This window comes from Cervus elaphus, chromosome 15 (assembly GCF_910594005.1).
Source record: "Cervus elaphus chromosome 15, mCerEla1.1, whole genome shotgun sequence".
In the NCBI taxonomy this organism is placed as follows: domain Eukaryota; kingdom Metazoa; phylum Chordata; class Mammalia; order Artiodactyla; family Cervidae; genus Cervus; species Cervus elaphus.
Genome location: NC_057829.1, coordinates 89231454 through 89258133, shown reverse-complemented (window position 1 = coordinate 89258133; position 26680 = coordinate 89231454). Strand labels below are relative to the sequence as shown.

The window sequence follows — 26680 nt, the reverse complement described above, 5'->3', positions numbered from 1 at the left end:
CCAAGCAGACCGTTCTCTGGACCATCCCCATGCACCACTTGGCCAGCTGTGGCCAAGAATCCAACAGGGCGCGTTAAAACAGTTTCCTGAAGCCCCGGTTCCAGATTTCCTGCCCGGGGCAGCACAGAATTAACCAAAGGGCTTGCTAATGTTTCATTTAATGGAGGCTTCCTGATAATATTCTTTAACCCAGTTTCTAAATACCTTAGGAATGATTGAGGTGGCCAAAAACTTCGCTTGAGTTTTTCCATCAGATGTTACAGAAAAACCCGAACAAAGGTTTTGATCAACCCAAAATATCACATAAATATAAAACACGGCATAATTCCCCGGGGATAAGAAAGGCTGCCCTTTAGCTTCTCTTTACCTCGTGTCCTACGGGGACGATGCTGGGCACCCATCCTGGCCTGAGAGAATCCATGTCTTCCTGCCAGCTGGAAAAGGATTTCTAGAAGAATTTCAGCTCTGAGCTGGGTCTGCTGGGAGCTCAGAGGTGAGAAGTGCGTTTATATAGGAGATCTGTGTTCCTATTTTCCCTAAGCGGAAACTCTGACAGCTCAATATCCCTGCCTTTGCTATATGACAAATGAATACCTAGTAGACGCTTTCAGGAGGCACTTCTTGGAAGAATGTTGAAACTTTCCTGGGGGTGGAAAATGGAAATGGAAATAAGCGAGGGATTAATGCGTTTGTCACCATCAGATCCAAAGGCATTGTTCCAACTGGCTGTCAGCTCCTACTCTCAGTCTGCGGGAAAGGAACTGCTTCATTGTCGGGAGAAACACATTTTGCTTGGACGGGACAGTCCACACGTGCTAATAAAACCCCCAGGACGTGGCAAATGAAGGAAATAGGAATCGGATCTCTCAGAAAGTTTTCAAATCTCCTGTGCTTTGCACATGAGGCTTCTCTCGTCTTCCTGTAGACTCGGAAGCCGGCTCAGGCCGCAGAGCACCTGTTCTGCCAGCAGGAATGCAACCTGAGACGGGCGGAGAGCACGCTTGAGGTGGTCCCCCTGCCCTGGGAGAGCAAGGCCCCTGCCCTTGATTTGAAAACCTTCAGATTCTTCATTCCTTTCCTTTCTACCATGATGGCTCTTTAAACCAACAGCCAGGAAGAAAAAATGACTTGGCAGAGGACAGTCGCGTGTATTGAAACTGATGAGGTGGAAGCACAGAGCCTTACAGAGGACCAGGCTAGTGAATGGATATTCTAAGTGAATTTTAAAATTCAATTCACCGTTACTTAATATTAACACTTCAAGTTTTCTTTTATTCCTGGGGTATTTCCATGAACCACAGTGAAATCACCAAACTGCAGTACCATTTAGCTTTACTTACTGGTGGATACCATTTGGTATAATAATGTATTTAACAAGACCTCAAAGATCCTGGAGAAAATATTTAAACCTTAATTGTGTATCTTTCATATATTCTTAATTCTGAAATTCCACTTTTTTTTTCATTTATTTTTATTAGTTGGAGGCTAATTACTTTACAATATTGTAGTGGGTTTTGTCATACATTGACATGAATCAGCCATGGAGTTACACTATAGTTTTAAAACACTAAGTAACCGAGATCCTCAGAGATGCAAGTATTCCCCAGTTGAGGGAACTTTGGTCATTTTTGATCAATATGAACTAGAGTATTACTTCCCAAATCTATTTTTAAATATTGAAAAAAGAAGAAAATATGAGAACGGGTGGTTGTACTAAAAAGACTCCTCTTAATCCAGTTTAAAGTTGACCTTTTTTTAAAAAAAAGATTCAAATATTAAGCCAGTGTCTTTTTTCAAATGAAAAAATCATGTTATTGCTAGACAAGGAAATGATTTTCAATATCCATTATAGTACAGCAAATATATCACTCATGCCTTCAATATTTTTTTAAATAATTTTATTTACGCATTGGTTTTGGCTGTACTGGGTTTTCGTGGCTGAGCACGGGCTTTCTCTAGCTGCAGGGTACGAGCTTCTCATTGGGGTGGCTTCTCTTGTTGCAGAGCATGGGCTCCAGGGCAAGCTCAGCAGTGTGGTACACACGCTTGCCTGCTCCTTGACATGTGGGATCTTCCCGGACCAGGGATCAAACCCATGTCTCCTGCATTGGCAGGTGGATTCTTTACCACTGAGCCACCAGGAACAAAAACAATTTTATTAAGCGCTTATTCTTGGGGTCATTTCACTTAAACGTCACAAGAACCCTGGGAACTGCTAGCATAAGAGGTTGGCAAATTCACTCCTCTGGGGCCGCTGGCCCGAGTGTGGACGGTGACCTGGGACAGGCTCCGACTTCAGGGCATGTTCTGTCCCCTGCTCTGCCCAAGGCGACCTATTTGTTTAGCTCTAAATGACTAAAAAAGCAAGTGTCCAACCTCACAAACTAGAAATAAATTCCTTTCTATTAGTTGAAACCCTGAAGCTCTAGAATAGTTCTCAACAGCTGAGCAATGAATTTGCCGTAGGCTAAGAGACCTGATTCCAAACAAAGGCAGCAACAGGGTAGCTGCGGTAGGTAGGCAAGTTCATGCTTCCAACAGACTTCCCTCACACTGAAGAGGAAGATTCTGGAAATCAGAAGCACTCTTAGCAAGGACTCACAGCGCCCTAAGCACAGCTCTAGCTTCCTGCTGAAAAGGAGGCAGAGGCTGGGACCAGGTGGACGAGATGCTGCCCGAAGCTTTGGCTGCCAAGCGCCCCTGGCGGAGACCGAGGTCAGAAGTCGGGCTCCTACACAGACACCCAGCAGCTTTTGGCGTAGGGACTTCCGAATCTGCGGCTGGTTTGAGACGGTGGGGGCCAGGGGCCCCCTGGAAGCACAAGTCATGGGCTCACTCAACTGAGAGCTAGGCTGACCCAGGCACGGCCTGGCAGCGGGTCGACTAGCTGAAAGGGCAGGAAACCCTCGGGCAAGCGGATGTGGCAACTGATGTGGAAGGACTGGTGCTGAGCCAAGAGCCAGGGGAGGCAAAGTTCGGCCACTTCTAACACATCATAAGCCGCACCTACTTTCAGAAGGAGATGAGTCTGGGGGCCTGCCCTCCAGTATTTCATTGCAGCATGGTCAGGACCCGCAGCTTTTCACTGGCAGCAGGTTTAACATCCTTGCCAACCCATTTGAATGAGCAGTACCTCTCGCCTGGGATCCTAAGACAAGAAGGGATGGAGGACTTCCTATAATTAAGTCTCCATCCCATTAATATTGTTCCAGTAATGGCCCTTCTCTTTGATTCCCACCGTGGACATTTGCCCAAGGAAAGCGTGCCACTCAGAACCATCCACATCCAATAATTACAGGATAGAGAACATGGACAACGGAATGAGTCGAGTAAGTAGGAAATGGGAGTTTTCCTCTTCTTTGTCTTGATAAATCATTGACTATATTTAGCATTTTTCGAGATAGGGAGAAAGAGTCCATACGACCAGAATGTCCTTGATCATACCGGGAATAATCATAAGCATGGATGCCCAGATGAAAGGCACAGCCTTGAACAAAGGGGCCAAAGAATTGACCCACCGGCCTTAGAATAATTCTGAACAGAGTCAAGGTTTTTCAAACAAGGTGATACATTTGAGAAAGGCAACTACCCAGCATCCCCCATCCCAGTTCACTCACAAAAGGCAGGCACACAGGAGGGCAGAACAAATGTTACCTGCCCACAGGCTGCAGCCGCTTCAAAAGCTCTTAGATGGCCTTCCCTCAATCTCCTTAGGAAACTTGACCACATAAGTTGGTTAAGTAAACACATAAAAGGCGATGGTATTTCTTTTCCTAAGTACCAGGACCTGGAGGCTATAGAATATTGCCCCAAAAGGCAAAAACTGATGGAATGCCAACACCGTTTTTTTTTTTTTTACTAAAAGTGCAATCCAGAAAAGCTCCTTTTCAGCAGTTTTCCCCACAGCAGATCAATTTAAGAAGCAATTACCATCAAAGCAATTATGTACCCTGTGCTCCCAACAGTCCCCGAATGTGTGCCGCTGAGATAAGACGAGGCCCTTTTCAGAGAGAGGACAAGTCAGTGAGGGAAAGCGTGTGGACACTGTGTTCTCAACAATGCGTTTCAGGGTTCTGAGCAGCTGAGCCAGATTCAAAAACACCAAAATGTATGTATGTATGTAACCAAAAGTGTGATATGGGCCTGCTCAAGCCAGTTAAGGCATAAAATTCAAATATAACATGCTGACCACATGGCCTCCTTTCTCTAGAAGATAATGCTTCTCTAACAATGAAAGCCAACACATTTTTTTTTCCACTAGTTAACTACACGCCAGAGATAATTTTTGAAAAGTTTTGTACTCACCAAGGGAAAACGAGGGCTATAGTCTGAAAAAGAAAGAGAAAAAAAAGAGAGGGTCAGTTTTCTGGCTTAAAAAAGTGCTCTTTTTTGCCACTGCTTTCTCTACAGCACTAGTTGAATGTGCTCATTTTCCCCTCATGGTTTGGGACCTTCAGGAGACCTGGGTTCAATTCCTGGGTCAGGAAGATCTCCTGGAGAAGGAAATGGCAAGCCACTCCAGTATTCTTGCCTGCAGAATCCCACGGACGGAGGAGCCTGGCGGGCTAGTGCACTGGGTCGCAGAGAGTCGGACACGACTGATGAACTAACACACACACACTGACACCTTTTAATCCCGATAATAATAACACTTTCCCCCACAAATACCAGCCTTCAAGAGCGTCCTGCCCTGAGCGCTCCTGTGGTCTCTGGTTGCCCACTGACGGTTGACCAGGGGGCGGGGGCACCCTGGATCTGAAGTGCTGGCCTCTGGCCCCCGAGGGCTCCATCTGTGACCCGCAGTGTCCCTTCCTCCCGAGCCACCCCATCAGCCCGTCTCTCCACAGACAGCCTCTTCAAACCCGCAGGGGACACCTCCCTGCACCCAGTTTTCCAGCTCAGTCAGTATCCAGCTTACTCACCATCCATCTAGCTCTCATGCTCTTTTGGTATCCAACAACTCTACTGAGATATCATTTACATCCCATAAAGTCCACCCGATTAAAATATACAATTCAGTGGCATTTAGCACAATCACAGGCTTCCCAGGTGGCGCAGTGGTGAAGAATCCACCTGCCAATGCAGGAGATGCAGATGTGGGTTTGATCCCTGGGTCGGGAAGATCCCCTGGAGGAGAAAGTGGCAACCCACTCCAGTATTCTTGCCTAGAGAATCCCATGGACAGAGGAGCCTGGCGAACTACCGTCCATGGGGTCGCAAAGAGTCGGACACGACTGGGCAAGTGCGCACGCACACAGCACCCGAGAAGTCCCAGTAAATCCCCGCACGCACCCACGCGGCTCAGTCACAGTCTCACCACCGTCCTCACCAGCTACTCGGAGCCCACTTCACCATCCCAAAGGAAACCCCCTACCCATTAGCTCTTAATTCCCCCAGCCCACCCTCTCCCCACCCATTGGCCCCAGGTAACCACTCATCTATTTTCTGATATGGATTTGCCAATTCTGGAAAATTCATATAAACGGGGTCCAAGAGCAACTGGCTGCTTTCATCCATGCCATGGCCTGTACTGTTCTGACTCCTTTCTATGGAAGGATACCGTTCCATTATGTGGACGGACCACCTTCTGTTTATCCATTCTGCTCAGCCCAACAACATGACCATGTTCTAGGATCTCGTGTGAGTGGCCAGTCAGGCAGCCTCATGCCAGGGCTGGGAGCCTGAACCTCCCAATGGCTGGAGACCTCACCCTGTTCTCATCACCTTTCTGCCCTGATGGAAGGTGGAATCAAGCTTTGATGAGACTCCTTTTTACAGCAAATGCAGTACACGGTGTTTTCCACCAAAATAGACTACTTCTCGTAGTCACGGCCAGGCTAGATATGTTAAACCAACTACATTGATAACAAGTTGTTGCACTAATTGAAAAGTTGACCTGGGAAGTAGGTTTGAAGCCAAAGCATCAGAAGAAATAATTCTAATATTGAGGAATCTTGCATCTGTGTATGCATATGTGTGTGTGTAATGAGTTGCTCAATTGAGTCCCACTCTTCTGCGACCCCAAGGACTGTAGCCCATCAGGCCCCTCTGTCCATGGAACTTTCCTGGCAAGAATACCGGAGCAGACTGGGATTGCTATTTCCCACTCCAGGGGCTATCTGACCTGCGTCTCTTGCATCTCCTGCATTGGCAGGCAGATTCTTCACCACTGCGCCACCTGGGAAGCCCGATCTTACATCTACTTATCTGTAATGATGGAAGACTGAATGCTCCCCCCTAATACTGAGACAGAGGCAAGGGTGTCCACTCTCTCACTCACATTTAATATTGTCTCGGAATTCCCAATCAGTGTGATAAGGCAAGAAAAAAAAATACATAGAAATTGGAAAGGAAAAATAGGAGTTTATGCTCAGATGACAAGATCACGTACATAGAAAATTCTACAAATTTACAAAGAAGCAAAGGAGACCCAATCTGTTGTGTAGCCAACGTACTGTGTAACCCAATCTTTTTAAAGTCACAGAGTTCCTAGAGTGCAAAGGAGCCCAGGATCACACAAGTACACCAGGGGGAAGACAAGTGGGTACTGAGTGTTGGGTGAGGGGGAATCATTGGGGGGTACAGAAGTCATTTTTTAATAGAAATAACTTATTACAAGAGTCCACTTCTTCCAATCCCTCAAAAGATCTTGGGAAGATGCTAGAAAGAGTGACTTCTGGTCTCTGTCTGGGGCCAAGTATGGGGAGAGGCCAGGGGTCCCAGGTACCCTTAATATATCAGGAGGATTCGTAGAAATGCTCACAAGTCTCTTTCTACACAACGCTGAATCATCTTAGCGTAAAACGAAACCCCAAGATGTGGAGAAGCAGGCCCGCAGCCTTGAATCAAACCAAACTAACAACCACAAGACCAAAAGACCGGTTGGGCGTAGAACCAGGTGGTCATGCTGTCAACGGATGTTTAAGTAAATGAGAAAGTACGATGGACTACATCCTAAACGAGCCCGATTATTAATCATTTTGAATTAAACTTTGAAGTGATTTTTTTTTTAAACAAAGCAAAAATACACGAGACAGTGGGCTCTACAGAGATATCACACATTACATTGGCTCAGGGCTCACACATGCTCGCTTGAAACCACAACTACCAGCTTCTCTGAAGGACAGAATTAGAGCAAAAAACCCCAGCAACCAGAATATCCTCTGAAGTCAGCTTTCATCACACAAACACTTCCTTTAGCCCAAGACCCTTGTGCAGATGGCTACTGTCACAGTGGGCCAAGATCTGAAAAGGTGAAATAAGCTCGTTATAAAGTGAGGGAAGGGGAAGCTGGTCTCCATGGACAAACCCACTCCTCTCGGAAGGGGGTTGTCCCTGGGGAGCTTACAGGGCACAGGGCCGCGGCTGGCTCCTGGTCCTCCCGGAACAGCATGGTCCTCCAAAACAGGAAAGGAGAGACGCTGCCGTTTCACTGGGTCCATTGAGCCCCTTGCTGCGTTTGTGGTGTCTCACCCAGAGCCAACGGTCAATCGCAAGAGGCAAGAGGAGTCCCATTTTAAGGATGGGAAGACTGAGGCTCGGCGAGCTCTCTGACCCGTGTCACCCAGAGCAGGGAAGCAAAGGCTGCTAACCCAGAGGCACTGGGACCACTCTTGGCTGGCCGCCCAGGGGAAGGCAGCCTACACCGTGGCTTCCTCTGGTTTGCTTGTGTTTTCCTTTCTCATCCCCCCCCACCCTCCAGGGAAGTTGTCACTTCCCCAGGGACCACCTGTCTTTTCCTTACATGCCTAGTGTCTGGGGCACGCCTGCCAGGAGGACGGCCCGCAGAAGACTTTTTGTCCAGGGTGACATGGATACTGGAGAATTCCTTAAAGCCTCTTCTAACTCTAGAAGGGACTTCACTGCGGTCTAAGGGCCGGAAAGATCTAGAAACGCCCAGGCTGGCCACACACTTCCTGTGGGGAAAAGCAGTTCTATGGGAGAGGCTGGGCTCACAGAAGCCTGGGCTTCTGGCCACAGATGTGTGGAAGTCTGTCCCCAGGATGGACATGGCCAGCCGCTCGGCTTCAGAGAGCAGAGGCAGGGGTATGTGGCCAGCTAGAAGCCTGGGAAAGAGGCTGCGCTGAGCGAGGCTGTGGAACAGGGGAAGTCCACCAAGGGAGGCGGGAGGGCAGCCAAGGGCAGGCGGGAGGAACTCCTCTGGGGAGTGACCCGGCCACAGGGCTGGTCCCGATCGCTCACAAGATATGGAAAGACCCAGTGATGTCACTGTGCACCCAGACCCTGCTCAGAAGGAAGGAAAACGGCACCATGAAGAATCAATCCATCGGGACTGCTCCATTTAAGGCAAACGTTAAGATTATTCTGAGTTGTCAAGCTCTGAGCTGGGCAGCCTTTCCAAGCTCAGACAGAAGTGAGAGGTCCTTTCCCTGGGCCTGAATCATCGTACACATTCCAGTGGTTAGACTGCATGTTGCTGAGGGTGTATTGACAAGTTTTTCTTTTAAATCGGCGGTGGCATTCTAAAAAAATTTTGGATGCACATTTGCATTTTACGTTTAAGTATGTATATAAGTATTTCTATATGTACAGGGTATCTAAAATGTGAACGCTTAGTGATGGGTTAAAATTTTATGAAACAAGGGCACACAAATAAAAATCTAACACAGGCGATTCAATACCATAAACTCTGGCCTTGGGGTCACCTTTCAGGAATGATCAGACCTTAGAGTGGCGTGCCTCCATCCTAGCACGTTCTCTCGGGCTCTGTGTCCCCCAGAACACCACCTTGCCCTGAAGCGTTGCTCACAGCCCCTGGAAGATCACCAAGTGGCATTCACTTCCAGTCACGGGACACTCCAGCACCACGACCAGGACTGTTAACGTGGATGTGGTCCCACGGGAAGATCCCTACAATTGGGAGAGCAACTGAGACCCCATCGCATCCATCAAGGGCTGTGGAAATGGAGGAAACCCCCGAAATGACCCATCGCTGCTTCAGCATGGTGTCCAGGGCACAGCTCACCCTGCTTCCTGGTGCTGATTCGGATGGGAGAGTAGAGAGCCGCCTCTGAATCATCCGCCTCAGATCCTTGCTGACCTCATAACTCTGCCGAGTCTCACAGCTTCCTTGTTTACCTTCCCGGCATCAGCAAAGCTGTGAGTTTCTGTATTTTCTAATGCACGAAAGGAAGGCTGGAAGTTGCGGCTGAACAGGGGAGGTAACCTCCCTGAACGATGAGCAGTTTGGTAGACTCTTCTTCTGCCCATCCTGCAGAAGGGGGAGGGTCCCTAAACCAACGCTGCCAAGGCTGAAAAAAAATCCATTTTCTCAAGCTCCTGTTCTGTCACTCTATGACGGACAAGCTGGCCTTCTAAATATTTGGCAACTTTTAACAATTATCCAAGGGCAGCTGCTCAGAAGATCCATGCCTGCTTTCCAAGAGTGTTTTCTGAAGCACAATCCCTCACCCCCCAAACGCACATATCTCTAATTACCCCACAGTTGGGGGTCCCCTCTTTGGATGAGGAAACTATGCAAATTAGTAAGCCCAAGACTCCACTTTCAGAAGTACAAATAGCTTCCGGTTTCCACTCTTTCACGTCTGTCTAGGCCATGATCGAAGAGATGTTTCTCTTGGTCTAATGAACGTTCAGCGAAGCTCAGAGAAAATGATTTCTCTCTAATATTTAAGTAGGGAATCCGCGTTTGGAGGTGTTATTTCTTGGAGAGTCAGTTTGAAACGCCCTTACTTCTCACCAGGTGGCTCGAGGCCTGTGAGCCGGCCGCTGACTGTGTGTGATCACCCCACCCTCCACGGTAAACGGCGGCAAGGTGCAGACGCCCAGGGCAGAGCAGTGTTCTTCAAGGGCTGGGCCACTGCATTAAGTCACTGTTCAGGAGGATCGTTATTCCTGCGGACCCAGGATGAAAGGAAACTTACCATGCGCTTCTTAACTTAAAAATATCAATTGTTGCTATTATTTAAAATGTCAGTTACCAGCAATCATATACAATTGGCAAAGGGGCAAGGAAAATGTGCCACCTGGTTTGTAGTAAGAGATGTGTCTGGGGGAGAATGGGCATATATATGCATGGCTGAGTCCCTTCACTGCTCACCTGAAACTCACATCATTGTTAACCGGCTACATCCCAATACAAAAGAAAAAGTTTTTTTTAAAAAAAGAAAGAAATACATCAACGGAACATAATGGACTCTGAAAATAGATCCCAATACATATAGTGGTTTACAACAAAAAGAGAGATGCGATTTTATTATTACATAGTAATAAGTATTGTTAATGATAAAGGCAACAGCGCTTCTGCCCGTCAGATTGGCATCAGTAAGAAGAGCCAAATGTGTTGGGAAACACCCGCCTTGGATTGCTTCACAGAGCCTGAAGTTCCCGGGGAAGAATCTCAGGATGTGGAGAGGCCACAGAAGTGGTACCCGGACACTCTCCAACTTGGGGGGTCTATGTCCTCCTTCTAAAGCCTCCTTCTTCTAACGCCAAGCTCCCCCTTTGGCTTCCTCCTCCAAAAGCCACAACGTGCTTCTCTCAACATTGTCCAGGGTGGAAATTTCTAGAGGCCTCTTCCCCAGAGAAACTGTGTTTTATGGCCCTCCAGACACCCCAAGGTCTCCCCACACCGTCCCTTTCCTCACGCTGTTCCCCGACCCAGAAAGCTCCCATCTCCCCTACACTTGCCAGGGGGTGCTGAAGCCCTGGCCTCTCATCCAAGCCATCAGGCTACCTCGGTCTCCTTCCTCCCGCCCCAGGGACACGAAGCTGTTCTCTGCTTCACCCTCTGTCTGTTTTCTTCTTTCTCCAGCCCCACATTCACAGCAACGTGATGGACGAGACACTGGATGGAGAGACGGCCACCCTGGCTGCCGTCTCGGCTGCCCTGTGACATGGGTGGGCACAGTCTACAGTTCACAGCTGACAAAAGCAGGATGCAGACACTCACCCCAAATCCAAGGTCTGTGGCGAGTTCGCTGCTTTCTGAACAGAAAACCTTTATCTCTAACTCGAACTTCTTCGTTACATACACAGTTCTATGCACAAACCAGAAATTCGGAAAATACTGGTTGGAAGAATGAGTAAGTGCTTTAAACCAGACGTGACTGTTCATTAAGTGTTTACTTATATGCTAGGGTCATGCCAAGCACGGAGGATTTAGAGATTTAAAGTATGTGGATGGAAGCTCCAGGTGTTTACTCTAAAGGAGTCCAGAGACAGGCTGATTAACAGATCACTGAAATGCTGGGGTGAGCAGGGTCTGATCTGGGGGGTCCAAGAGTTCTGAGATGACAGTAGCAGCCGTAAGCCACATGGGCTGAAGTCAGGTATCTTTCTTGAGGATGAGATTCGCAGGCAGATGACACAAACAGAGGCTAGGAAGCTGGGCAGCTCGCGGAGCATTCTAAAAGTAGCAAATCATTTGAATCCTGGCTTTGACCTCGGAACAAGTCGCTTCCCCTTTTTAAGCCTTAGTTTCCTCCCCTGCAAAATAAGGATACACATCCCTACTGTGCTGGGCTGATAACTGAGAGATGAACCCCATACAGGACCCAGGACTGAACTCCGCAGATACCCGAGTCACTGAGAAGGATCTGGAACGTGAGGCAGACAGGGCCTGGGAAGCCGCAGAGGCATTGGTTTGGATTTGGGCTGAAGCCACGGGTGGACTGCAGAAGTCTGCCAGCCTGGAGTCCCTTTCTGCTCTCCTCCGAGGTCACTGTGGTGGCTGCAGGGAGGACAAAGGCGGGGGTGAGCTGAGCGTGGACTGCGGGTCCCTGATGGGCCAGGTGAGGGGTGGAGAGGTACTCCGGAGGTCAGTGGCAGTGGGGATGGAGCTGGGGGAGGGGACTAGTTACAGACCCAGGGGGCAGAGCCCGCCAGCCTTGGGGAATGTATGTGAAGAGGAAAGCAAGGGAGGAAGAAATCAAGGTGACCTTGGACTCGGGCGCCCGTATAGACGGTTCGCCACTCCTGGAGGTGGGGTGCTCGTCTCAGAGTCGCCAGGGAGTGATGTGTGTGCAAATCCTGTAGACACACAGAGAATGTCCCCGAGAGGCTGAAAACAGACATCCACATCAAAAGAAAGAGAGAACACCTCTTTGGAAAAGGCACAATCCCCTTTCAGGAACATGGTACCCAGAGCAGAGAAGTTCGTTAGGTATTTTCAAGAAAGGCTTTGAAAATCTGTAAACCAGACAACTGAAAGGTCTACGAATCAACCAGTTATTTTTCCCCAGACCCCTGAAACACTTCCCCTCTCTTTAACTGACTGATCTGAACCATCTAAACTAGCTATATTATTAAGAATTTGTGGAAAATGCACAGAGAAGAGGCTGGCTTTAAAATAACACGGGGAAAGGGAAGATCTCCCATATTCACTGTGTTGTCTTAAAGAGGAAAATCTCAATGTCTTCATCTGACAGCGAGTTCATGATGAAAGGTGAGCTTTGCGGGAATTCATCCATCGCTGAGCTTCTAACAAAAACGTCTCCAGGCTCCATGTGCATTGTCGCTGAGGACAAGCCTCGATTTTCCCCCCGGCCCACCACAGAAGTCCTGTGAACTTGTGATGAATCCCTCCTACACACGTTAAGAACACTGTGGCATTCATCTGCAAACAAAAACGGCATTATGACACAAATATGCAGCCTCGCATCCGGCAACAATATACTGCCACAGACGTGTCATGTTTGACAGGCATTCTGTTTTGTCTACCTAGAAAGGTCAGCCCTCCTCTTCCTCAGGGAGGCAGCGCACCCATCATCCTCCAGGAAAATGGTTTTCTTTCTTTACAGCTCAGGGAATCATCTTCCAATGAATGAATCCGAGCTGCTTCCACAGGCAATCTGTATCGTCCTGGGCACCGGAGTAAACGTCGTGATGTCAGAAGCAGGAAATGGAATGCGGACCCCAAGGCCCTCCCTGCCTCCCACGTGGCCGGTGGTCTGCCCTGTGGTCCGAGTCCGAGGGAAGAAGGGAGAAGCAGCGCCTTTGAGCCCCAAGTCAGGCCCTGCCCCCGTGGCCACCGGAGGCGGGGTGACCTTCCCGGCTAGGCGACCTCGGGCAGGCCTCTCATCCTCCCTGTCCGTCCACGGCCTCTGGGCAGGAGGTCACGAATGGCCTCAGAGGAAGACCTGAGGTCTACAGCATTGTGAGAAGGAGCTTGTAAACTGTGCAAGTGAGCGGGGAGGTCCAGGTAAGGGGCAGCGCAGGACAGGGGGAGGGTCCCTGCTGGCCCCCTGGGGGGTGGCGGTGGGCTGGGGCCACGCCGCACACAGCGGTCAGAGGGGCACTGATGTCCCTTCAGCCTCAAGGCTGGACACACTCACTGCAGGGGCCCCTCTAATCCGCACGACGACCTGGAAGCCAGCTGGGAGAGGTGACAAGGTCAGAAAGAAGTCAAGTCTGAGACCTACCCAGCCGGATTCATGCTCCCCAGCCTAGGGCAGTAAGACCCCCGAATGTTCAGGAATCCTGGTGCTTCGATTCCCCGGGGCCAAGAATCACTTTCTGGGAGATGGGCCGTGTGCAAGGAGTGGCCCCCAGGGCCACGGCTGAGGAAGGGGTCCTGGCCCAGCTGTCCAGAGACGCCTCCTCAGCCACAAGCCACTTGCTTCCTTAAAAATCACCGTCAACCTGATGCATTGCAGCCAAGGAGCCCAATGCCCGCCTACCCTCGGGTTAGGAACTCAGGTCAGTGATTTGGGAGCAAATTCAGCTCTGCATGATCAACACAGAGCTGGTCTCTGAAAAGGCAAAGGCTCTGGGAGTGGGATTTGCAGAAGCTGTGCAGAGTTCAAGGCCAGGCCTGAGCGTGGCAGGACCTAAGGGAATCAAACAGACCCTCCCTCCATCCCCTGGCCACCCCAGGAGGTGTCCCTGACTGGCCTCAGCAAGTGCCCACCCTCCTGCCCACATCTTTGGCCAACAGAAAGCTGGGGGTCTCACTCTAGGGCTGCCAAGTTGCTAACAAATCTCCTTCCCTTTTTAAACGGGAAACCACAGGCTCCCGGGAGCCTCTGAGAACCACCTCGCGAGACAGACACACTCAGGTCAGGACTGGACGGGACCTGCCTTCCCAGGGGGTCTTTTCTGTCCGAGAAACTGAAATCGCCGTGACGGTGAGCCAGCAAGGCTGGGGCCGCCACGCATGGGCCGGTGTACATGCAGCATCGCTGTGTGTCCAGCCCCGGGCAGGCAGCTTCTCCCTGAAGCCTCCCCTTAGACTGAAGACCTCGGCCAGCCTACCGCGTGACCAAGGAGGAAACAATGCGCTGGGACTGGGTGACATCCCTCAGCGTCGGGACAAACCTCGCTCTCCACCCAAGTCTGTTACCGTAAGAGCCGTGTTCCCAAAGTGGCCTCATCCTTCGCCTGGCGCCGGACCCCGCCTGTGCAGCGGACTCAGCGGGCTGTGCACGTGTGGGTGACCCTCTGTGCAAACGTGCCAGCCTCTGTGACCGCCATGTGCATCGGGGTGCGGTGCTCACGAGGAACGGAGCTCACATCACAGGTCACATTAAGACCCTCCCTAACAACAACAACAGAGACCCTCCCTAACTCTTCAGTTCCATGTGACACAGAGGCAGGGCCTCTGCGTGTGACAAAGGGCACAGGGGACTGTGCCGCCGTGTGTTAGGACAGGACACACGATTCAGGGTAACGGCCCCAGGTGACTTTGCTGCGTCACCTACTTTTATTTCACGTACATTAAAAATTTATTTATTTGGCTGCTCTGGGTCTTAGTTGCAGCGTGTGGGATTTAGTTCCCTGACCAGGGGTTGAACTCCCACCCCCGCGTTAGAAGCATGGAATCTTAGCCACTGGACCACCAGGGAAGTCCCCGTGTTAACTAACTTTAATGACATAGAAGCCGATCTATCCAACTACTGGCCCTGGATAAATTTCACCTGGGGAATGGGTTATTTTTAAAATGACTAACCGTTCATAACTAAAATGAAATGATCTTTCTCCCATGGGGCTTCCCAGGTTAGCTCAAATGTTTAAGAATCTGCCTGCAATGACAGAGACATGGGTTCGATCGCTGGGTCAGGAAGATCCCCTGGAGGAGGGCATGGCAACCCACTCCAGTATTCCTGCCTGGAGAATCCCATGGACAGAGGAGCCAGGAGGGCTACAGTCCATGGGGTCTCAAAGAGTCGGACACGGCTGGCAAATGACTTGAGTAGGAATACTATCCACCTAAAATCTCCAATGGGGAGGGAAGTATCAAGTTATTTCATTTATGAATGCAGCTGTAATGGAAAATCTAGAATCCCTTTGTGAACTTTGTATGCGGTAGGATTACTGAAAAAAATTGTCAACATTTTCAAGCTTCAGAGTTTAGAATAATAATTTAGAAAAAAATAGGAGACTGTAGAATATTTCCATCTGTGGCTGTAACATGTAATCAGTTGACCAGTAGATTATTTCTTGAATGCCTACTATGTTGTTCTGGAGTAAGAAATAGCAACCTACTCCAGTATTCCTGCCTGGAAAATTCCGTGGACACAGGAGCCTGGTGGGCTATAGTCCACAGGGTCCCAATGAATCAGACATGACTGAGCACACACACACACAAGCACTCTACTATGTTGACGCATTTGATGACGTGCTTTGGGCCACACAGAAAAGTGCACAGATGAGCTGTCAATAGCGGTGAGGGAAGATCCTCCCATCCATCCCCCTCGCCCGACTCCAGGCAGCAACGAGGGAGGATGGGTCAGCTGGTCCTAGGCGGGTGGAGGGTGCCCCAGTCCCGTAGCTCTGATTCCAACCAATTCTGTGAATGCAGACCTTTCACCTGCAAAGCTGCGGTTACAGTGAGAGGCTCCACCCTGCCCCCTCCTGCCGCTGCCCTTCCCTGGCTTGGCGGGCTTTGAGATCTAGGGAGCACTCTGTGCCAGGCAGCAGGTTGGCTCCTGAAGGCCCTGGGAGGACAGAGTCCCCAGGACCCTCACAGTGCAATGGCCCCGACCTGTCCCAGCCCCTCACCTCTGATTCTCCAGGTCCAGAGTCTCCCAGGCCACTGTGGGCCAGGGAAACCCCTTGGTTACCCACCATTCTGTCTGTGTGTTGTGTGCGTAAGTTGCTCTAGGGAAAAGAAATAAAACAAAGAACTCAACCACAATGATTTGGGCAAATGAATTCTCCTGTTTGCAGGCAGAGGAGGGGAGACACCCATGCTTCCTTCTGCAAGGCTCCTGACCCTGGATCCGGTGCCCTTGAGCCTGGGCAGCAGAGCCCTCTGTAGGCACCAGCAGGTCCATGAACGCTGAGGACCGTGGCAGCCGCTCACTCTGGACCTGACCAACCAGATTCTACAGATCCCAGCACAATCGGCTTCTTTACAGATGCCGAAGCCAAGAGACCACCGGGCGTGGGTATGGATGTCACCTCCTTCACCCGCACAGCGACCCTGGAAGGCTCAAGAGCAGTGGGTGAAACCCAGGCTCCTCTTGTTCCTCCAGACTATATAACCTTTCATTTATGCTATCCTTATGAGATTCCACTAGAAAGAGAAGGTGAAAGAAATGAAAAAAAACAAAAACAGAATTTACTAAATCCTATGCCAAGGTATTAGCTTTCCATCCTTAATTCTGTACAACATCCTCAGGTCAGTATTTTTTAAATTAAGGGATTAATCCATGCTGCAGAGATAGAAAAAAGATTTCTCCAGCTTCTGGAAGCGGGAAAGGCGGGCAGGGGGAATCATTGTTGCAAACGCCATCAACTGAATGACTCAGGCTTTCAAAATAAAGTCCTCACAGAATGCAGCACCAGGAAAGTGTTGATGTTTCCTGAAAAACTAGGACGTTCTTTTAATCGTATTGCAACAATACAAGCCATTGTGTTTTCCTTTTTGCCATGTCAGCCAGGAAGCTTAGGACTGAATTTAAGGCACAATTACAATCACGTCTTATCTCCAGGGAAAGGGAGCTGGCATTTGTGGAATGCCTACTTGTACAGGGCGCTTCCAACCAAATATTTTTAACTGAACGCTCGCAATCGCCCGGTTATTATTCCAGCTCACAGAGTAGAACAGCGGAGTTAAAGAGGCAGACTCACCAGACCCAAACCTGCCCAAATCATGAGCCACCCTGACACCGTGCAGCATCTTGTCCCTCCGGCATCCCAGAAACTTCTCGGAGGTAAAGAGCACAGATCATCAAGACGCCCCTATGGTAACTCCATCCCCAGGATGGGAATGATGGGTGCTTCCGGCCCCGGGTTGTGACTCACAGTTCCCTGGTCCTAAGAGGTGGACTCGAGGAGGCCAGGATGAGTGAGCACTTTATTGGGTAGACCCAGGGCCAGGCAGGGTCCGCCCAGACGGCCATGCCTTTGCTGGATGTCAGGCCCTGGGTGGTGACCCCGTAGGACAATGCTCCTCCGCTTCCCCCTCCATCTCTCACTAGCGGCTGCCACTCTCCGTCATCCCCACTGGCCTTCTCCAGCCCAGAGCACAGATGACTTCAGTGTCCTGGAGATTTCCCCGCAACACTGAACCCAAAGCACTCTGCTGGATTCGTAGTTATGCTGAACAGTAAAGGGTCAGTTCCCATAGCGGTGACGTCTTCCCTCAACACACACCGCATGTCAGCTGGTCATCCGGTGAGAACTGGCCGCTAAGACAACGACCCCGTGACCTACACAGTGACACCAGCCTCCGTAAGGACCAACTGGGATGCAGTTGAAGCCAAGCTGCAGAGATTCACTGAAAATCTGCACAATGCCTTGCGCATCATGGGTGCTCACAAAACATGGGGGGGAAAGGTGGTACACGCTCTCTGATTCCGTTTATAAAAACTTCAAAAGCAGATTGAACGAAAACGAAGGTAAGGAGCAGAAGTGGGGAGAGGGGTTTCCCTGGAAGGTGAGGTGTGGGGGAAGTGGGAGGGAGGTTTGTGTGGGGCAGGGCCTGTCCTGTCCCCTGGCCAGGCTGGTTACTCGGGGGCTCACTCTGAAAATGCAAGGTTCCATGCATTCCTCCCAGCTTGTGTGTTCAGTTCTGTAGGTATGATTTAATTTGATCTGCTATTTCAGATCACCGCTAGTATTACTTTTCGCCCTGTATAAACAAACAAATTAACGAGTGTGGCTCAAAACACCAATTTGCAAATACGGTCAACTGAAAAATGTTCTCCCTCTGTCTGCTCCTCACTCAACAGGGGGACAGATGGCCCTCAGCATCGAGAGACTTAAAGTATGTAACGGACAGGACCCCTGGCCTGACTGTGCCCTGGGCATTTGCTTGTTTGACATCAGAAGCCTGATTTCTTAGAGAACAAGCTTGTTTACCTTTAGTCATGAACTTTATTTGAAATGACTTTTGATCTTATTGTATTTGTTTTTACCTTGTTTTTATTTTTATTTCTAACTTTAACATTTTTATTTTGTATTGGGGTTGTTGTTCCGTCCCCCAGTCATGTCTGACTCTTTGCAACCCCGTGGACTGCAGCACGCCAGGCCTCTCTGTTCCTCACCATCTCCCAGAGTTTGCCCAAGTTCATGTCCATTGCATCAGTGATGCCATCTCATCCTCTGAAGCCCTCTTCTCCTTCTGACCTCAATCTTTCCCAGCATCAGGGGCTTCTCCAGTGAGTCGCTCTATGCAGCAGATAACCAAAATACTGGAGTTTCAGCTTCAGCATCAGTCCCCCCAACAAATATTCAGGGTTGATTTCCCTCAGGATGGACTGGTTTCATCTCCTTGCAGTCCAAGGGACTCTCAAGAGTCTTCTCCAGCACCGCAGTTTGCAGATACCAATTCTCTGGCATTCTGCCTTCTTTATGGTCCAGCCCTCACAGTCTTACATGACCACTGGCAAGACCATAGCCTTGACTATACGGACCATTGTTGGTAGAGTAATAGCTCTGCTTTTCAACACACTGTCTAGGTTTGTCATAGCTTTCTTGCCAAGAAGCAAACGCCTTCTGATTTCAGGGCTGCAGTCACCATCTGCAGTGATTTTAGAGCCCAAGGAGAGGAAATCTGTCACTACTTCCACCTTTTCCCCTTCTATTTGCCATGAAGTGATAGGGCTAGATGCCATATCTTAGTTTTGTTTAATATTCAGTTTTAAGCCAGCTCTTTATTTGAAATAACTTTTTGATTTTTATTGCATTTGTTTTTACCTTGTTTTAATTTTTTTTCTACCTTTAAACTTTTCATTTTGCACTGGGGTACAGCCCATTAACAACACCGCGATAGTCTCAGGTGAACAGTGAAGGGACTCAGCCACACAGATACACGTATCCCTTCTCCTCCAACTCCCCTCCCACCCAGGCTGCTCCATACGATTGAGCAGAGCTCCATGTGCCCACAGTAATTCCTTGCTGGTGATCCACTTTGAATATAGCAGTGTAGTGTGTACATGACCTTTCCAAACTCTCTGACTATGCCTTCTTCCCGGCAAACAGAAGTTTGTTTTCTCAGTCTGTGAGTCTCTTTCTGTTTGGTGAGTAAGTTTACTTGTAGGGATAGGAATCTCCGACTTGCACGCAAATCTTTATGATGTTGATCTTGACCTTGACCCTGACCCTTCAGTGATGGACAAGATTGCCTCTTAGGGGCTGGCTGGGTGCTCTGGTCAAAGCACCTGGATTCGGATGCCTCCTCCTGCCAGGGGAGGAGCCAGGACAGCTAGCCTCCCCTTCCTGAGGGCTTCCATTTACAAAATGAGGGGGGTCCCCTTTGCTCCGGGGAGGCGGGTGGGGGCCCGACCAGCCCAGCTTTGCCGGGGGGTTTCTGGCTCTACACTGAAAATCCCATGTGCGTAGTCGCCTGATCGTGCCCAACTTTTTGCGACCCCGAGGACTGTAGCCCACCAGGCTCCTCTGTCCATGGGATTTCCCAGACAAGGCTGCTGGAGTGGGCTGCCGTTTCCTCCTCTAGGGGATCTTCCTGACACAGGGATTGAACCCACGTCTCTTATGTCTCCTGCAATGCAGGCAGATTCTTTACCACTAGAACCACCTGGGAAGCCCACACTGAAAGCCCTAGGGGCCTGTAAACCCCTCAGTTCAGTTCAGTTCAGTCACTCAGTCGTGTCTGACTCTTGGCATCCCTGTGGACTGCAGCACCAGGCCTCCCTGTCCATCACCAACTCCTGGAGTTTATTCAAACTCACGTCCATCGAGTCGGTGATGCCATCCAACCATCTCATCCTCTGTCATCCCCTTCTCCTGCCCTCAATCTTTCCCAGCATCAGGGTCTTTTCCAATGAGTCAACTCTTCGCATGAGGTGGCCAAAGTACTGGAGTTTCAGCTTCAGCATCAGTCCTTCCAATAAATATTCAGGACTGATCTCCTTTAGGATGGACTGGTTGGATCTCCCTGCAGTCCAAGGGACTCTCAAGAGTCTTCCCCAACACCATAGTTCAAAAGCATCAATTCTTCAGTGCTCACCTTTCTTTATAGACCAACTCTCACATCCATACATGACTACTGGAAAATCCCTCACTCCCTGGGAAACTGAGTGGTCACTGGGTGGGAACGTGGAATGTGCCCGGGAACATTTGTATTGGACCCTCTGTGTATGGGGTCTGGCATAGGCCATGAGCTCAATAAGTACAGACTATCATTAGCAGGACTACAACCTTCTCCCGAAAGTCTCCCTGTGTGTGTGCTTCGACTGTCATGTCTATTGATGCATTATGCCCAAGACATCTCCCCTAGACCTCCCTCTCCTTCAGTTTCCTGACCCACTTTAAAACAGAAACACACACACCCCTTTGCATGAACTAGAAGGTTCATTCGAGTGAACTCATGCTAACTCAGAACGTGAGTGTCCAGAGGGGAGCGGATGCTGGCCAGAGACAGTGAACCCCGCTGACCAGGAGGCAGCGCCTGGCCTGCTGAGCTCCACTCCTCATGTTAAAATGAGGACGAAAGCCTGTCCACACGCTCAGGTGCCTGGATGCCGAGTGAAGACCCGGCGCACCTGCTCATTGCCCTGTTCAGTGAGTGTGGGAGCTGGTACTGCATGCAGCGTGGGGACCAGCATGGAGGCCAGCGACCATCAGAGGCATCTTGGGGCTGGGGACCTCGGCGCTGAGGTCAGGAGGAGGGCAGTGCAGGCAAAGGAGCCAGTGAGACACAGAGGAGACCTCAGCGATCAGGGCTGAGGTTCACGGCCCGTGAACAGGGTCAGACACAGTCCTGACCCTGAGCTGGCCAAGGTCTGAACAGCGGGAACCAGACAGAGATAAGGTTTCTGGGCTCTCTGAGCCTCACTGTATCTGATGGAGAGTTCCGCTGCTCAGCTCAAATTATGCTTGTTTTTTCATCTAATGTCTGGCCGCTAAAATACATGGATACTTGTGTTTTAATATAAACTGTAAGAGGAATACAAAAGGAAACTGGTTATATGTTTACGTTTACAAAGAGCAAAAGAAAAGAAATCATAGCTTCTTCCTAATGTAAGTAAATGGAAACATTTTTGATCGGGGTCTGTCCCTTACCTTCTACTGCAAATACCTGGGGAAGAAAGGAAAGGAGATGGTTTATAACAGAAAAACTCCCAGCGGAGTGGACGAACTCAATCCATGCTTTTTTTCACATTTCCACGGGGATGCAAATCAATTTAAGTACTTAAAATAGCCACAGAAAGGGGGAAAAAAGATCAACCTCTATTAGTTACCATGGGAATTACTAATTGAAGCACTTCTTTTGTCTTTTTGAGATCCTTGCCATTCCTGTGACATTTAGAATGATAAAATTAAGGGAGCCAGCATCTATTTCCTGCCATTTGATGATTATAAAAATATCATTATGGAAGTTCAAATTGAAGAAGCTTCTTCGGAAGTAAAACTCACTTATTGTAGTGACATACTTATTAAGGAAATCCACCTTGGACGGAATTTTGCAAGTAGAGTCTAGAATCTTCATAGGGTTATGAGATTTGGGAAAAGAGTCATTTAAAGCCCAAATGCGTCAGGGCATTTCAGTGGGAGAATACATGAAACCCTGGCTGGCTGGTCCCTGTCACTCACCCAGATCACAGCTTCCTGCCGAGAGCCTTTCCGAAAAATGCCAACGTCTACAAGATTGCTGCTGGGCCAGGGTTCTGAAAATCAGACATCTGACCATGAGTGCTTCTTGAAAATGAAACTCTTGATGGCATTCATTAGGACAGTGCTTTGGGGGCATGTTTTTTAAATCATTACTTGCACAGAGTTGCAGTCCCCAAAATAATATTCCCGGATGTTACCAACTTGAGTCTTCACGGGATGGAATGCCATGTAACGTGAGCACCCTTGGAATAGGAGATTGGTTGCTGAGGCACTTGGGTTTAGCAATAAAGAAGTAAATCTTTCCCTTAAAATTGAGAACTGTTTACTGTTAGACTTGGGCTGAAAAAACGGAATGAAGAACTTCACTAATCCTTATAGGTGGCTAGACTTACCATCTATGAAAACAGATTCTTAAAAGTTTAAATTTAAAAAAGGGAAAGGATACCCTGGCAGCCAGGAGTAGGCAATGAACTGCAATTACACTGGGTTCAACTTCAAATGCAATTAGCTTTGCAAGGAGTGGTCTGGACAGGAAAGAGGTTGGACAACACAAGGAGGAAGGCTTAAAACCTGGGCCCGATGCTAACCCTGGTTCTTGCTTTAAGAAAATAAGACTGATCCCCTCAACCAAAGGATGAGTAGTAAGAGAGATGGAAGGTAGGGGAACTGGTTTCTCCTCCAAGAGAGAGAAAACACCTTTCCACTTCGGCACAGAGGGCAAGGCAGCTTGGGCATGGGGGTCAGAGACCCTCGGCTGGGAGCAGATACCCCTTCCTTCCTCTTGCAGAGAAGCCAGTGCCCAGGATCCAGGCTTTCCCAGAAGGAGACCACGCGCTGTGGTCTCAGACTGCTGGAGAGCACCCCAGTCCAGCAGCTTCTGCACACACACACTCTGACATGCACACACAGAGACACACACACACATACAAACACAGACGCACACAGACACACACACAGACACAGAGTTACACACATACACAGACCCCTCCCCACACGTACACACAGACACACACAGACACACACAAACATACACAGACCCCCACACACGCACACACACACAGACACACACAGATACACATACACACACACAGTCACATACATACACACACAGCCACACACATACACAGACCCACAGACACACACATACACACACACACAGACACACACACACACAGTTACACACATAGATGCACACATACACACATGCACAGACACATACAGATACACATACACACACACAGTCACACACATACACACACAGTCACACACATACCCACATATATAGACACACAGACACAAACATACACAGACCCCCCCCACACACACAGACACACACACACACACACAGACGCACACACACACATACACACACAGACACACATACACACACACAGTCACATACATACACACACAGATAGACAGACACACAGTTACACACATACACAGACCCCTCCCCACACATACACACAGGCACGCACATACACACATATATAGACACACAGACACAAACATACACAGACCCCACATATATACAGACACAGACGCACACATACACACACACACAGATACACACAGACACACCCACAGACATACACACAAACACACATACATACATACACACACAGACAGACACACACAGAGACACCTGTACAGACACAGACACACACACAGACACGCACAGAAATACACAGACACACACATATACACAGACCAACACACATACATACACACACACATATACAGACACACAGACACACCCACACAGACACACCCACACATACAAACACAGACACATACACTGACACACACACAGACACACACAGGCACACACATGCACAGACCTCCCCACACACAGACACACGCATATGCAGACACACAGACACACACAGGCACACACACTGCTCCTCCCGGAGAGGCAGGAGGAGACCCCTCCAGGGTTGGAAACGCTTCCCTCGCCCACTCTGGACTTGTCAACTCCACTTTGTCACACAAGCGACGCCAAGAAGACTCTTCCTTAGTCATCAAAGACAAAGTGCTCTCATGGACGAAAGCTTTTCTACGTGCTGGGCTCTTTGCCAACAATGGTACGTATAGCCAAAGCTATGGTTTCTCCAGTAGTCATGTACACATGTGAGAGCTGGACCAAAAAGAAGGCTGAGCACCAAAGAATTGATGCTTTCCAACTGCGGTGCTGGAGATGACTCTGGAGAGTCCCTTGGACTGCAAGGAGATCCAACCAACCAGTCCTAAAGGAGATCAGTCCTGAATATTCATTGGAAGGACTGATGCTGAAGCTGAAGCTCCAATACTTTGCCACCTGATGCAAAGAGCCGACTCATCAGAAAAGACCGTGATGCTGGGAAAGATTGAAGGCAGGAGGAGAAGGGGACAACAGAGGATGAGATGGTTGGACGGCATCACTGACTCGATGGACATGAGTTTGAGTAAACTCTGGGAGATGGTGAAGGACAGGGGAGCCTGGCGCGCTGCAGACCATGGGGTCACAAAGAGTTGGGCACAACTGGTCCACTGAACAACAACTGAAGATACCAACACAGCATCGATGGGCCAACACAGAGGCACCTCTGGCTCTCAGGCAGTTCACAGGGTGGTGGGGAAGACAGACAGGAATCATGTGTTTATATCAGCAAACAGTTCTTTGAGAGGATGCAACCTGACCCAGGCTAGTAGTCAGGGAAGCCTTCCTGTAGGAAGCGACTTTGGCTGAGAGCTGAAAGGAGGCGTGGGAGTTAATCAGATGGGAGGGTGGTAGGAGAGAGTATTCCAGACATCTCATGCAACCATCGTGTGGAGAAAGGGCCCACACCTCCGGCCTTGGCGGCATCTGCTGGCCCCAGTCCTCCTGGGGCAGGAGGTGGACTTGGGTATCTGGGTTATCTGCACTTCGACATGCCTGGGGCAGGATGGGGCCTAACTGCCATCTCAGTGGCTGTCTTCCACGGACCCCATTTCTCCAGTGCTTGCCTCCTTCAGCCTCAGCCAAGCTTTCTCAGCCCACGCCTGCCCAGTCGAGGTCTCTGGACCCACGTTTCTACTTCCACAGAGGAATCTGCAGGTGCCCTGACTCGGCAGCACAGAGAACCTGGCCCTGGTTTCCATGGATGGTACATCCCTTCCTGTCCACCTGGCTGCTACCTCAGCCTGCAGGTTCTCCGCTTTGGCAAGATGACATCTTGGACCAGACAGCTCTGCATCCTAGGGTCTCTGTCTGCGTGTCACCAGATGTTTAGCAGTGTCCCTGCTCTCTACCCAGTAAATGCCAGCAAAGTCCCTTCCCCCGCCTTCCCCATCACGACAATCAAACGTGTCTCCAGCAGATGATAGGGGTGGGGGGTGCAAAATCCCCCGCAGTGAGAACCACCGCCATGGGCCACTCTCCTGACCCCACAGGGCATCCTCGGCCTCACCCACCGCCTGTGAGGATGCCAACCACCTCCGGTCTCAGTTTAGCTCTGGCTGCTTGTGTCTGGATTCGATCAGAGACATCACCATTTCCAATTCACTCTCCCAGCTCTCAACACAAACCCTGGTATGTAGTTCACATTTAACACACGTCTGTCTGTGTGATGAATGTACTCCTGTAATAGAGTCACAAACACTCTCACAAGCCTCATCTCCTCTTGCCCATCTGCTATCATCTAAAGTGCAGAGCTGACCACACCATGACCTTGCTCTAAAACAGTCTCTGGCTCCCCATAGACTGGTTAATGACTTTTCCAAACCATCTCCAACTCATCTCCATGTTTACCTTGTTGCTGCAATCCCATGGACTGCAGCACACCAGGCTTCCCTGTCCTTCACTGTCTCCTGGAGTTTGCTCAAACTCATGTCCATTGAGTTGGTGATGCCATCCAACCATCTCATCCTCTGCCACCCCCTTCTCCTTTGGCCTTCAATCTTTCCTAGCATCAGGGTGTTTTTCAATGAGTCGGCTCTTTGCATCAGGAGGTCAACCTGGAGGAGGGAATGGCAAACCACTCCAGGGTTCTTGCCATGAGAACCCCATGAACACTGTGTTTGCCTTGAACTGACCTTAAGCCAAATGACTGCTTTTTCACAAATACCCCTTGCCTCATCTTCAATGGTAAATGCTTGAGATTGCAGAGAGCTTGGGCACTGCCCTGGAATGCACCGATGGAGAGGACCATGGGAGGATGGGACAGGGCGTGGAGACTCTCCAGGGTCAAGCTTTGATGTCCTTTTGAGGCCAGGAAGATAAGCCTTCATCTGTGGCACTGATCACAGTGATGAAAGAGTCACCCATCCTAACCAGCCAGGGAATGGAAACACTTGCCAACAACTCTCTCTGTCTGGACCTATTTATTACGTGGTCTAGGACAGGCTATCCCAGAGGCTTGACCCAGAGAGTAGACTGTAGGAAAAAAAAAAAATCAACCTTCTTGATAGCAAGCATCATCAGTCTCTCGGGGCCAGTGGCATGAGCCGTCAGAGGGCTTCTCGGGACCAGATTCATTCCTCCGTCCCCCGAAAAATGTGCGGGGCCCTAACCCTGAGCACATACCCTCCCGGGCATGAGGGGTGGGCGGGGATCCCAGAGACCGCCTGCTGCGTCCGCTCCAGGGCACCCAGCCCTGCGCTCTGAACAGGCCGTGCATCCCATGAACACTGGACGTTGTCATCTGACTGCGGCTGA

The 26680-nt window shown here is 49.7% G+C and overlaps 1 protein-coding gene across 10 annotated transcripts in view; it reads right to left on the bottom strand.

The window, feature by feature from the left end:
- PTPRE (protein tyrosine phosphatase receptor type E) overlaps window positions 1–26680 on the bottom strand; it is a 180553-nt gene that overhangs the window by 105629 nt on the left and 48244 nt on the right. For 8 of the 10 annotated variants that reach the window (XM_043925325.1, XM_043925327.1, XM_043925328.1 and 5 more), the window contains one exon: window positions 4306–4328. The gene's annotated coding sequence lies outside the window, so the exon portion shown is untranslated. Of the gene's footprint in view, window positions 1–367; window positions 984–4305; window positions 4329–5203; window positions 5227–26680 lie in introns of those variants that run through there. The other 2 variants (XM_043925329.1, XM_043925330.1) reach the window with 2 other exon arrangements.